The sequence below is a fragment of the Anomaloglossus baeobatrachus genome, chromosome 2 (assembly GCF_048569485.1).
Source record: "Anomaloglossus baeobatrachus isolate aAnoBae1 chromosome 2, aAnoBae1.hap1, whole genome shotgun sequence".
In the NCBI taxonomy this organism is placed as follows: Eukaryota; Metazoa; Chordata; class Amphibia; order Anura; family Aromobatidae; genus Anomaloglossus; species Anomaloglossus baeobatrachus.
This window is the reverse complement of record NC_134354.1, coordinates 20,022,310-20,037,333: the sequence shown is the minus strand read 5'-3', so window position 1 is coordinate 20,037,333 and position 15,024 is coordinate 20,022,310. Positions and strand designations below refer to the sequence as shown.

The window sequence follows — 15,024 nt, the reverse complement described above, 5'->3', positions numbered from 1 at the left end:
TCATCTATTGTGTCATCTATATGTCCAAACCGTTGTGTCCTCTGTATGGTCATCCGTTGTGTCCTCTGTATGGTCATCCATTGTGTCATCTGTATGGTCATCCGTTGTGTCCTCTGTATGGTCATCCGTTGTGTCCTCTGTATGGTCATCCATTGAGTCATCTGGTCATTCGTTCTGTCCTCTGTATGGTCATCCATTGTGTCCTCTGTATGGTCATCCATTGTGTCATCTGTATGGTCATCCGTTGTATCCTCTGTATGGTCATCCATTGTGTCCTCTGTATGGTCATCCATTGAGTCATCTGTCTGATCATCCGTTGTGTCCTCTGTATGGTCATCCATTGAGTCATCTGTATGGTCATCCGTTGTGTCCTCTGTATGGTCATCCATTGAGTCATCTGTATGGTCATCCGTTGTGTCCTCTGTATGGTCATCCATTGTGTCATCTGTATGGTCATCCATTGTGTCATCTGTATGGTCATCAGTTGTGTCCTCTGTATGGCCATCCATTGTGTCATCTGTATGGTCATCCATTGTGTCATCTATATACTCATCAGTTGTGTCCTCTGTATGGCCATCCATTATGTCATCTATCCATTGTGTCATCTATATGGTCATCCGTTGTATCCTCTTTATGGTTGTTCGTTGTGTCATCTGTATGGTCATCCATTGTGTCATCTATATGGTCATCCGTTGTATCCTCTGTATGGTCATCCGTTGTGTCATCTGTATGGTCATTCCGCTGTGTCATCTGTATGGTCATCCATTGTGTCATCTATATGGTCATCCGTTGTATCCTCTGTATGTTCATCCGTTGTGTCCTCTGTATGGTCATCCGTTGTGTCCTCTGTATGGTCATCCGTTGTGTCAGCTGTATGGTCATCCGTTGTGTCCTCTGTATGGTCATCCGCTGTGTCATCTGTATGGTCATCCATTGTGTCATCTATATGGTCATCCGTTGTATCCTCTGTATGGTCCTCTGTTGTGTCCTCTGTATGGTCATCCGTTGTGTCCTCTGTATGGTCATCCGTTGTGTCATCTGTATGGTCATCCGTTGTGTCATCTGTATGGTCATCCGTTGCGTCCTCTGTATGGTCATCCGCTGTGTCATCTGTATGGTCATCCATTGTGTCATCTATATTGTCATCCATTGTGTCATCTGTATGGTCATCCGTTGCGTCCTCTGTATGGTCATCTGTTGTGTCATCTGTATGGTCATCTGTTGTGTCATCTGTATGGTCATCCGTTGTATCCTCTGTATGGTCATCCGTTGTGTCCTCTGTATGGTCATCCATTGTGTCATCTGTATGGTCATCCATTGTGTCCTCTGTATGGTCATCCGTTGCGTCCTCTGTATGGTCATCTGTTGTGTCATCTGTATGGTCATCCGTTGCGTCCTCTGTATGGTCATCTGTTGTGTCATCTGTATGGTCATCCGTTGCGTCCTCTGTATGGTCATCTGTTGTGTCATCTGTATGGTCATCCATTGTGTCATCCATTGTGTCATCTATCCATTGTGTCATCTATATGGCCATCCATTGTATCCTCTGTATGGTCCATTCTGCACTTTACAAAGTGTTGCTACTTTATAGCTTTTCCCCCACATTTCCCAAAAAATGTGCCCAGTAATACAGTATATATGAATATAATATTGGGATAAATCGTGAAGAACCAGAATCTTTGCAGCTTTTTCTTGTCTTTATATTGTGTGACAGTGATGAAGAGTCCTTAGTGGCCATAAAGCTGAATACTAATGTGACAGAAATAAGAAATGAGCAGCAAGGACACAATGTATAATGCACAGAATAGACTGTATATATATATCTTTGTCTTCCATATCTCTGTATGTAGTTATCTCACATCTCTATCAATCTACAAGAAGGAAAAGTCGTGGAATGATGGAAATCACAGAATGCACAGACGTGTTAATGCTCTCCAAGTGGTGGAAAAATGGAAACAAAATTTTCAAAACATCAGTATGAAGAATGCGTATAACAGCTCCTGTGTAATCACGATCAATGACGTCCTAGATGTGCTCGATGGGAGACAAGTCCGGAGATGATGCATCCTAAGGAACCGTTTTAGGCCACGCAGGCGGCTCACAGCAGGACGAGCAACATACAGCCTGGCAGTGTCTCATTTACATACAACTCCTGGGGCACTTTAGACAAATGGCTGTATCATTCCTAGACATAGAGCTCACATCCAGCCTATATTACGGGGAGAGACACACAGAGCTCACATCCAGCCTATATTACTGGAAGAGACACACAGAGCTCACATCCAGCTTATATTACTGGGAGAGACACACAGAGCTCACATCCAGCCTATATTACTGGGAGAGACACACAGACCTCATATCCAGCCTATATTACTGGGAGAGACACACAGACCTCATATCCAGCCTATATTACTGGGAGAGACACACAGAGCTCACATCCAGCCTATATTACTGGAGAGACACACAGAGCTCACATCCAGCCTATATTACTGGGAGAGACACACAGACCTCACATCCAGCCTATAATACTGGGAGAGATACACAGACCTCACATCCAGCCTATATTACTGGGAGATACACAGAGATCACATCCAGCCTATATTACGGGGAGAGACACACAGAGCTCACATCCAGGCTATATTACTGGGAGAGACACACAGAGCTCACATCCAGGCTATATTACTGGGAGAGACACACAGAGCTCACATCCAGCCTATATTACTGGGAGAGACACACAGACCTCACACCCAGCCTATATTACTGGGAGAGACACACAGAGCTCACATCCAGCCTATATTACGGGGAGAGACACACAGAGCTCACATCCAGCCTATATTACTGGGAGAGACACACAGACCTCACATCCAGCCTATATTACTGGGAGAGACACACAGACCTCACATCCAGCCTATATTACTGGAAGAGACACACAGACCTCACATCCAGCCTATATTACTGGGAGAGACACACAGAGCTCACATCCAGCCTATATTACTGGGAGAGACACACAGACCTCACATCCAGCCTATATTACTGGAGAGACACACAGACCTCACATCCAGCCTATATTACTGGGAGAGACATACAGAGCTCACATCCAGCCTATATTACTGGAGAGACACACAGACCTCACATCCAGCCTATATTACTGGGAGAGACACACAGACCTCACATCCAGCCTATATTACTGGGAGATACACACAGAGCTCACATCCAGCCTATATTACTGGAAGAGACACACAGAGCTCACATCCAGCCTATATTACTGGGAGAGACACACAGACCTCACATCCAGCCTATATTACTGGAAAGACACACAGACCTCACATCCAGCCTATATTACTGGGAGATACACACAGAGCTCACATCCAGCCTATATTACTGGAGAGACACACAGACCTCACATCCATCCTATATTACTGGAGAGACACACAGACCTCACATCCAGCCTATATTACTGGGAGATACACACAGAGCTCACATCCAGCCTATATTACTGGAAGAGACACACAGACCTCACATCCAGCCTATATTACGGGGAGAGACACACAGAGCTCACATCCAGCCTATATTACTGGGAGAGACACATAGAGCTCACATCCAGCCTATATTACGGGGAGAGACACACAGAGCTCACATCCAGCCTATATTACTGGAAGAGACACACAGAGCTCACATCCAGCCTATATTACTGGGAGAGATACACAGACCTCACATCCAGCCTATATTACTGGGAGATACACAGACATCACATCCAGCCTATATTACGGGGAGAGACACACAGAGCTCACATCCAGGCTATATTACTGGAAGAGACACACAGAGCTCACATCCAGCCTATATTACTGGGAGAGACACATGGACCTCACATCCAGCCTATATTACTGGGGAGAGACACACAGACCTCACATCCAGCCTATATTACTGGAAGAGACACACAGACCTCACATCCAGCCTATATTACTGGGAGAGACACACAGAGCTCACATCCAGCCTATATTACTGGGAGAGACACACAGACCTCACATCCAGCCTATATTACTGGAGAGACACACAGACCTCACATCCAGCCTATATTACTGGGAGAGACATACAGAGCTCACATCCAGCCTATATTACTGGAGAGACACACAGACCTCACATCCAGCCTATATTACTGGGAGAGACACACAGACCTCACATCCAACCTATATTACTGGAAGAGACACACAGAGCTCACATCCAGCCTATATTACTGGGAGAGGCACACAGAGCTCACATCCAGCCTATATTACTGGGAGAGACACAGAGAGAGGTCCCTGCCCGCGAAGGCTCACAGTCTACAAGGGGTAGGTGAGCATACAGTAGGTTAGGGTAGAGCTGATTGTGCGGCGCTGTATCAGACTGAGGGTTACGGAAGGTTGTAGGCTTATCGGAAGAGGTGGGTCTTCAGGTTTCTTTTGAAGCTTGTCAAGGTAGGCGAGAGTCTGATGTGTTGTGGCAGAGCATTCCAGAGTATGGGGGAGGCACGGGAGAAATCTTGGATGCGATGGTGGGAAGAGGAGATGAGAGGGGAGTAGAGAACGAGATCTTGTGAGGATCGAAGTTTACGTGCAGGTAAGTACCGGGAGACTAGGTCACAGATGTAGTGAGGAGACATCCAGCCTATATTACTGGGAGACACACACAGACCTCACATCCAGCCTATATTACTGGGAGAGACACACAGAGCTCACATCCAGCCCTATATTACTGGGAGAGACACACAGAGCTCACATCCAGCCTATATTACTGGGAGACACACAGAGCTCACATCCAGCCTATATTACTGGGAGAGACACACAGACCTCACATCCAGCCTATATTACTGGGAGATACACACAGAGCTCACATCCAGCCTATATTACTGGAAGAGACACACAGACCTCACATCCAGCCTATATTACGGGGAGAGACACACAGAGCTCACATCCAGCCTATATTACTGGGAGAGACACATAGAGCTCACATCCAGCCTATATTACGGGGAGAGACACACAGAGCTCACATCCAGCCTATATTACTGGAAGAGACACACAGAGCTCACATCCAGCCTATATTACTGGGAGAGATACACAGACCTCACATCCAGCCTATATTACTGGGAGATACACAGACATCACATCCAGCCTATATTACGGGGAGAGACACACAGAGCTCACATCCAGGCTATATTACTGGAAGAGACACACAGAGCTCACATCCAGCCTATATTACTGGGAGAGACACATGGACCTCACATCCAGCCTATATTACTGGGAGAGACACACAGACCTCACATCCAGCCTATATTACTGGAAGAGACACACAGACCTCACATCCAGCCTATATTACTGGGAGAGACACACAGAGCTCACATCCAGCCTATATTACTGGGAGAGACACACAGACCTCACATCCAGCCTATATTACTGGAGAGACACACAGACCTCACATCCAGCCTATATTACTGGGAGAGACATACAGAGCTCACATCCAGCCTATATTACTGGAGAGACACACAGACCTCACATCCAGCCTATATTACTGGGAGAGACACACAGACCTCACATCCAACCTATATTACTGGAAGAGACACACAGAGCTCACATCCAGCCTATATTACTGGGAGAGGCACACAGAGCTCACATCCAGCCTATATTACTGGGAGAGACACAGAGAGAGGTCCCTGCCCGCGAAGGCTCACAGTCTACAAGGGGTAGGTGAGCATACAGTAGGTTAGGGTAGAGCTGATTGTGCGGCGCTGTATCAGACTGAGGGTTACGGAAGGTTGTAGGCTTATCGGAAGAGGTGGGTCTTCAGGTTTCTTTTGAAGCTTGTCAAGGTAGGCGAGAGTCTGATGTGTTGTGGCAGAGCATTCCAGAGTATGGGGGAGGCACGGGAGAAATCTTGGATGCGATGGTGGGAAGAGGAGATGAGAGGGGAGTAGAGAACGAGATCTTGTGAGGATCGAAGTTTACGTGCAGGTAAGTACCGGGAGACTAGGTCACAGATGTAGTGAGGAGACATCCAGCCTATATTACTGGGAGACACACACAGACCTCACATCCAGCCTATATTACTGGGAGAGACACACAGAGCTCACATCCAGCCTATATTACTGGGAGAGACACACAGAGCTCACATCCAGCCTATATTACTGGGAGACACACAGAGCTCACATCCAGCCTATATTACTGGGAGAGACACACAGACCTCACATCCAGCCTATATTACTGGGAGACACACACACAGAGCTCACATCCAGCCTATATTACTGGGAGAGACACACAGAGCTCACAATCAGCCTATATTACCGGGAGAGACACACAGAGCTCACATCCAGCCTATATTACTGGGAGAGACACATAGAGCTCACATCCAGCCTATATTACTGGGAGAGACACACTGAGCTCACATCCAGCCTATATTACTGGGAGAGACACACAGACCTCACATCCAGCCTATATAACTGGGAGAGGCACATAGAGCTCACATCCAGCCTATATTACTGGGAGACACACAGACCTCACATCCAGCCTATATTACTGGGAGAGGCACCCAGAGCTCACATCCAGCCTATATTACTGGGAGAGACACACAGACCTCACATCCAGCCTATATTACGGGGAGAGACACACAGACCTCACATCCAGCCTATATTACTGGGAGAGACACACTGAGCTCACATCCAACCTATATTACTGGGAGAGACACACAGACCTCCCATCCAGCCTATATTACTGGGAGAGGCACACAGAGCTCACATCCAGCCTATATTACTAGAAGAGACACATAGAGCTCACATCCAGCCTATATTACTTGGAGACACACACACAGAGCTCACATCCAGCCTATATTACTGGGAGAGACACACTGAGCTCACATCCATCCTATATTACTGGGAGAGACACACAGAGCTCACATCCAGCCTATATTACTGGGAGAGACACACAGAGCTCACATCCAGCCTATATTACTGGGAGAGGTACACAGAGCTCACATCCAGCCTATATTACTGGAAGAGATACACAGAACTCACATCCAGCCTATATTACTGGGAGAGGCACACAGACCTCACATCCAGCCTATATTACTGGGAGAGACACAGAGAGCTCACATCCAGCCTATATTACTGGGAGAGACACACAAACCTCACATCCAGCCTATATTACTGGGAGAGACACACAGAGCTCACATCCAGCCTATATTACTGGGAGAGGCACACAGAGCTCACATCCAGCCTATATTACTGGGAGAGACACACAGAGAGGTCCCTGCCCGCGAAGGCTCACAGTCTACAAGGGAGAAATCTTGGATGCGATGGTGGGAAGAGGAGATGAGAGGGGAGTAGAGAACGAGATCTTGTGAGGATCGAAGGTTACGTGCAGGTAAGTACCGGGAGACTAGGTCACAGGTGTAGTGAGGAGACATCCAGCCTATATTACTGGGAGACACACACAGAGCTCACATCCAGCCTATATTACTGAGAGAGACACACAGAGCTCACATCCAGCCTATATTACTGGGAGAGACACACAGAGCTCACATCCAGCCTATATTACTGGGAGAGACACACAGAGCTCACATCCAGCCTATATTACTGGGAGACACACACAGAGCTCACATCCAGCCTATATTACTGGGAGACACACACAATATTAAAATCTTAAACTTGGATTATGCTGGAAACTGCATATTTGGGGGTCTGAAAATAAATGAACTTATGAAGCTTGTAGAATAAAAATTAGTATGATTTTATTATCTAAATGTAATCACTAATGCATGAAAAAGGTTTTTTTTCACGTTACATATGTCCATAGCCGTCAATAAAAGATAAATTGATGCATTATGGAATAAAATCACTTTTGATGACTGTAAGAATTTTAGCAGAAAATGTCAAATGTGAACAAGAAGCCGTCATCTGCTTTTAGTGTTTCTAACAGAAGCCATAAACCCTTTTGCAAATTTCTTTTATTAGGATCTTATGTGTGATATAATGGTAAATTGCCTTATAATATACAGTGCAGCAATACTGTCCAGAGCTCCCCCTGGTGGCGGCTGCAGACAGCAAGACTATGGAGGCCATAGAAGGCCATAAAGAAAGGTCTATTAAGAAATGAATCTTATAGGAAAAGAGCAGATACTTTATCTGTAATAGAACCACATTACACAGCAAGTGCACATTGTGCATTAAGGAAAAGGTGGTATCTGCCCATAGTATAATGATGAGAATTACAGGGACAGGAAAGAAAAAAAACACCTTATGCAAAGGAATCTATTAATGATGGGAATGTAATCCTGGACCTGCTGGGAGTTTACACATTAACTTATAATTATTCAATTCAGAAATGTTTATAATAATCATCATAAACCATCACACAGATATCTGTAAATATATATCTCTGTAAATGTCTATCCTTCCATCCATGCATTATATATCTATCCCTCTATGTATCTATGTATCTATCTATCCCTCTATCTATCCCTCTATCTATCTATCCCTCTATCTATCTATCTATCTATCTATATATCCCTCTATCTATCTATCTATCTATCTATCCCTCTATCTATCTATCTATCTATCTATCCCTCTATGTATCTATCTATCTATCTATCTATCCCTCTATCTATCTATCCATCCATCCATCCATCCATCCATGTCTTAACTATTTAGATTATTTATCTATCAATTTACAACTACCATATCTGTGGTATTTATATCTATTTTAATCTATCAATCATTATCATTCTATCAATCCATCTAGTTATCGCAGAACTATTTATCAATCAATCTCACATTACAATGTATCTCTGTCCCTCTTTTTCTTCAACAGAGCACACAGCAATATAAGCAATATTTGCCTGCCACATCTATCTATGCCTGTATCTACCTATCTATCTATCTATCTATCTATTTATCTATCTATGCCTCTATCCATCTATCTATCTATCTATCTATCTATCTATCTATCTATCCCTCTATCTATCTATCCCTCTATCTATCTATCTATCTATCTATCTATCCCTCTATCTATCTATCTATCCCTCTATCTATCTATCTATCTATCTATCTATCTATCTATCTATCTATCTATCTATCCCTCTATCTATCTATCCCTCTATCTATCTATCCCTCTATCTATCTATCCCTCTATCTATCTATCTATCTTTCTATCTATGTATGCCTCTATCTATCTATCCCTCTATCTATCCCTCTATCTATCTATCTATCTATCTATCCCTCTATCTATCTATCTATCTATCTATCCCTCTATCTATCTATCCCTCTATCTATCTATCTATCTATCTATCTATCTATCTATCCCTCTATCTATCCCTCTATCTATCTATCTATCTATCCCTCTATCTATCTATCTATCTATCTATCTATCTATCCCTCTATCTATCTATCTATCCCTCTATCTATCTATCCCTCTATCCCTCTATCTATCTATCTATCTATCTATCTATCTATCTATCTATCTATCCCTCTATCTATCCATCTATCTATCTATCTATCCCTCTATCTATCTATCTATCTATCTATCTATCTATCTATATATCTATCTATCCCTCTATCTATCTATCTATCTATCCCTCTATCCCTCTATCTATCTATCTATCTATCCCTCTATCTATCTATCTATCTATCTATCTATCTATCTATCCCTCTATCTATCTATCCCTCTATCTATCTATCTATCTATCTATCTATATATCTATCTATCCCTCTATCTATCTATCTATCTATCTATCCCTCTATCTATCTATCTATCTATCTATCTATCCCTCTATCTATCTATCTATCCCTCTATCCCTCTATCTATCTATCTATCTATCTATCCCTCTATCTATCCATCTATCTATCTATCCCTCTATCTATCTATCTATCTATCTATCTATCTATCTATCCCTCTATCTATCTATCTATCTATCTATCTATCTATCCCTCTATCTATCTATTTATCTATCTATCCCTCTATCTATCTATTTATCCATCTATCTATCTATCTATCTATCTATCTATTTATCTATCTATCTATCTATCTATCTATCCCTCTATCTATCTATCTATCTATCTATCCCTCTATCTATCTATCCCTCTATCTATCTATCTATCTATCCCTCTATCTATCTATCTATCTATCTATCTATCTATCTATCTATCTATCTATCTATCTATCTATCCCTCTATCTATCCCTCTATCTATCTATCTATCTATCTATCTATCTATCTATCTATCTATCTATCCCTCTATCTATCCCTCTATCTATCTATCTATCTATCTATCTATCTATCTATCTATCCATCCCTCTATCTATCCCTCTATCTATCTATCTATCTATCTATCTATCTATCTATCTATCTATCTATCTATCTATCTATCTATCTATCTATCCCTCTATCTATCTATCCCTCTATCTATCTATCTATCTATCTATCTATCCCTCTATCTATCCCTCTATCTATCTATCTATCTATCTATCTATCTATCTATCTATCCATCCCTCTATCTATCTATCTATCCATCCCTCTATCTATCTATCTATCTATCTATCTATCTATCTATCTATCTATCTATCTATCTATCTATCTATCTATCTATCTATCTATCCCTCTATCTATCTATCCCTCTATCTATCCCTCTATCTATCTATCTATCTATCTATCTATCTATCTATCCCTCTATCTATCTATCCCTCTATCTATCTATCCCTCTATCTATCTATTTATCCCTCTATCTATGTCTTGCACACATTTTTCTGTTCCTCTTCATCCCTGTACACAATCTGATCTCTTTATCTCTTCCTCGCACATTGGTGACATTGCATTGTCCAGGACGGCTTTCTACCTTCCTATATGCACAGTGATGGACGCAGAATTTATTATATAATATTGCACTGTATCTCAGCTGCTGTTTTAATTAAATGCCACAAAAAAAAAAAAGCCATATAGAACATTTAAAAAATTCAAAAAAATAAATACCAAAATTCAGTGGATTCCTTCTGCTCTCAGCACTGTGTATCCGTCCGGGACGGCGCAGCTAGACTAGCAGTGTGCTCTGTGAGTTGCACTTAGAGGGATGTTGTCACCTGCGGGGCCCGGTTGTCAGACATCTCCCTGCAGTGCTCTGATCATCAATGTAACATCTGACAACCTTTTTTTCCCACGCTCTGTCTATAAGAGACTGGAGTAGTGGAAGAGAGACAAGCTCCCCCGGGAAGTCATGGTGGGAGACAGGTAACATTTTATGCTAGAGGTGCTAAGGCATGTAAGGTGTACTGTATATCCCCGCTGCATGCAGATGATCCCGTATGCTAATGCCTTCCTGCACGCATTCCTATACATATTCATGATAAACATCGCTCCTGCCTGCAGATGGATTTTGCGATTGCTGCACCCCAGGCAGGAAATTAATGCACATTTTGAAAAAAAAAAAACAAAAAAAAAAACCATACATTTCTATTCCAATACAAATTCATTGACTATGTGATTGGAAACATATACAATCACATAGTCAATGAATTTGTATTGGATACAAAATAAACCGCAGCGTCTGTAGAGTTGGTGTCAGCCTGACATGCTGGGACTCCGACATGCTAAATTTCTACGGAAGGGTGCGCGCTGTCCCTTTAAGAAGAATTGACAGTTTGAAATTCTACAAAGTGATATCAATATAAATTTCACATGACTGTAGGTAAAAAATTGGAACGTGTCACCCTTTTTCCAATGCAAATTTTGCATTAAAAAAATCCTATTTAACCCCCAATAATGGGCATTAGATGCTTTTTTTTGTTCCTCATGATCTATTCAGTGGCTGGGCAGGTATTGTGATGCAATTATAAGACAATGGGTTACACTGAAGGACTCCTTGGCAGAAGAGCTGACAATCACCTGGATGGAGCCTGGGTGCCAACCAGCCACTCTGCCCGATCCAAAGCTATAGGTAAATCCAGACTAGACTTTACCCCCACAATGCAATTGAAGGAAAGTATTAGGGGTGAACGTACCTGGCGGAAGGAGGCTGATTCATTTTGTCCAGTGCAATGGGAGACACCAGGTGAAACGTGCTGGAGACCCTCTGCTGCAGATGCAATGGTCAGTGGCTCCTTAGACGGGAGGATTGTCAGCCTCGGTGGCATATAGCATTCTCCACAAGTCACTAGATGCAGATTTCCATGCCTCAGCCCATACAATGCAGCTGATCCAGGCAGTGCAAAATAAAGGAAAATGACCCCTCTTAAGGTATCCGCTGATGTATCCTCTGGATTGCTGCGAGCGAGGCTCTGCAAAACCGTAACAATGGCAAAGCCTAGATATAAAGGCAAAAAAGCTGTCCTCTTTCCTCCCCGGCTTGTTTCATGTCTGAGGCTGGGGATGGAGGAAGCGAGAACAATGCACAACCTTGCATTTAAATCTGAATGGCGGGGAGGTATTTAGGGAAGATCAGGATGTGCGGGGCTGTGATTGGCCGCAGCTTCAGCCGGAGTGACAGGGAGACATGGCTCAGGCGATCCCGAAAAGTCAGGGTTTTATTTTATTCCCCCCTCGTCCTGATGCATCGGGCTGAAGGATTGATCAAAGTCTGTCTGAATGGAAAGCATTCATCACCACCGCCTGCATAACTAAATGCAAGCACATCCCCGCCAGCTGCTGCTGAATCCAAAGCATCCTACCCAGAACCAGCAGCAGCAGGCAGCAGGCGAGGGTGCAGGGCAGGCAGGAGGCGAGGGTGCAGGGCAGGCAGGAGGCAGGAGGTGAGGGTGCAGGGCAGGCAGGAGGCGAGGGTGCAGGGCAGGCAGGAGGCAAGGGTGCAGGGCAGGCAGGAGGCGAGAGTGCAGGGCAGGCAGGAGGCGAGAGTGCAGGGCAGGCAGGAGGTGAGGGTGCAGGGCAGGCAGGAGGCGAGGGTGCAGGGCAGGCAGGAGGCGAGGGTGCAGGGGTGCAGGGCAGGCAGAAGGCAAGGGTGCAGGGCAGGCAGCAGGCAAGGGTGCAGGGCAGGCAGGAGGCAAGGATGCAGGGCAGGCAGCAGGCAAGGGTGCAGGGCAGGCAGGAGGCAAGGATGCAGGGCAGGCAGCTTGCAAGGGTGCAGGGCAGGCAGGAGGCGAGGGTGCAGGGCAGGCAGGAGATGAGGGTGCAGGGCAGGCAGCAGGCAAGAGGTGAGGGTGCAGTGCAGGCAGGAGGTGAGGGTGCAGGGCAGGCAGGAGGCAAGGGTGCAGGGCAGGCAGGAAGTGAGGGTGCAGGGCAGGCAGGAAGCGAACATGCAGGGCAGGCAGGATTGTGTAGCCTACTTAACCAGACTAAATGACCATTTTAACCACTTAAGAAGCCTTTGCAGGTGTTTTGTGGTAATTATTCTAATTTTTTGAGATAATGACTTCTGGGTTTTCATTGGCTGTAAGTCATAATCAGCAACATTAACAGATATAAACACATGACATAGATCCCTCTGTGTGTAATGACTATATAATATATAATAAACACGTGAAATAGATCCCTCTGTGTGTAATGACTCTATATAACATATGATAAGCATGTGAAATATATCCCTCTTTGTGGAATGACTCAAGGCAAGAGGCGAGGGTGCAGGGCAGGCAGGAGGTAAGGGTGCAGGGCAGGCAAGAGACGAGAGTGCAGGGCAGGCAGGAGGTAAGGGTGCAGTGTAGGCAGCAGGCAAAAGGCGAGTGTGCAGGACAGGCAGCAGGCAAGGGTGCAAGGTAGGCAGGAGGCGAGGGTTCAGCGTAGGCAGCAAGCATGAGGCGAGGGTGCAGGGCATGCAGAAGGTGAGGGTGCAGGGATGGCAGGAGGTGAGGGTGCAGGGATGGCAGGAGGTGAGGGTGCAGCACAGGCAGCAGGCAAGACATAAGGGTGCAGGGCAGGCAGAAGGTGAGGGTGTTGACAGTAGGGCAGGCAGAAGATGAGGGTGCAAGGCAGGGTAAAGGTAAGGATGCAGCGCAGGCAGCAGGCATAAGGCGAGGGTACAGTGCAGGCAGGAGTCGAGAGTGCAGGGTAGGTAGCAGGCAAAAAGAAAGCGAGGGTGCAGGGCAGGCAGCAGGTGAGGGTGCCGGGCAGGCAGCAGGCGAGAGTGCAGGGCAGGCAGCAGACAAGGGTGCAGGGCAAGCAGCAGGTAAGAGGTGAAGATGCAGGGCAGGTAAGAAGCGAGGGAGCAGCGTAGGCAGGAGGCGAGGGTGCAGGGCAGGCAAGGGTACAGGCAGGGCCGGATTATAGGCGGGGCTTGAGTCCCGGGGCCCCCACTATAAGAGCTTCTAAGGGGGTCCCCACCACCATCTGCGTGGCCGCCATTTTATTAACAAGTGACGGGGCCCACTCGCCTTCGTCAGTTCTGCAGTCCCTGGGCCGAGTTCCGGGGTCCGCAGTTCCCGGCAGGAAAGTGCAGCTGTAATCCCTTTAATCCACACTGGCACGTAGTCCACAGAGTTCGCTGTGTGCTCCTGATTTGAAGTTCATCTGTGGGTGGAGCTACCGCGCAGTGTGCTCCAGTCCAACAGAGGAAGAGGAGCCTCAGTGCCAGCCAGTGTCCCCTTCTGGCGCTGTTTGGAGCCCCTCTCCACCTTGACCTTAGCGGTATGTTCCACCCCCCTCCTGAGCTGTATGTGTCCCCCACGTCCGAGATATATGGGCCCCAGTGAGCTTTATGGGCAATACAATCTCCCCCAGAGCTGTATATGCTGTCCCACGGAGCAATGTGTGTGGCCCCCCCAGAGCCGTGTGTGCACATGTCTCATCACATGTCACACCATAAGCTACAACCCTTGTATAAAAAGGAGATAAAAAAGGAGATAACTAGTGTGTGTGTGTGTGTGTGTGTGCAGCAGAGGTGTGTGTATGAGTTCAGCAGAGCTATGTGCAGCAGAGCCGTGTGAATGTGTCCAGCAGAGCTGTGTGCAGCAGTGCTGTGTGAATGTGTGCAGCAGAGCTGTGTGAAGCAGAGCTGTGTGTCTGTGTGCAGCAGAGCTGTGTGCAGCAGAGCTGTGTGTATGTGTGCAGCAGAGCTGTGTGTATGT

The 15,024-nt window shown here is 45.5% G+C and overlaps 1 protein-coding gene across 1 annotated transcript in view; it reads right to left on the bottom strand.

The window, feature by feature from the left end:
• LOC142290859 (galactosylgalactosylxylosylprotein 3-beta-glucuronosyltransferase 1-like) overlaps positions 1-12,604 on the bottom strand; it is a 178,526-nt gene extending 165,922 nt beyond the window's left edge. The window contains exon 1 of the mRNA XM_075334903.1: positions 12,013-12,604. The gene's annotated coding sequence lies outside the window, so the exon portion shown is untranslated. The remainder of the gene's footprint in view (positions 1-12,012) is intronic.
• Between the last annotated feature and the right edge of the window lie 2,420 nt (positions 12,605-15,024).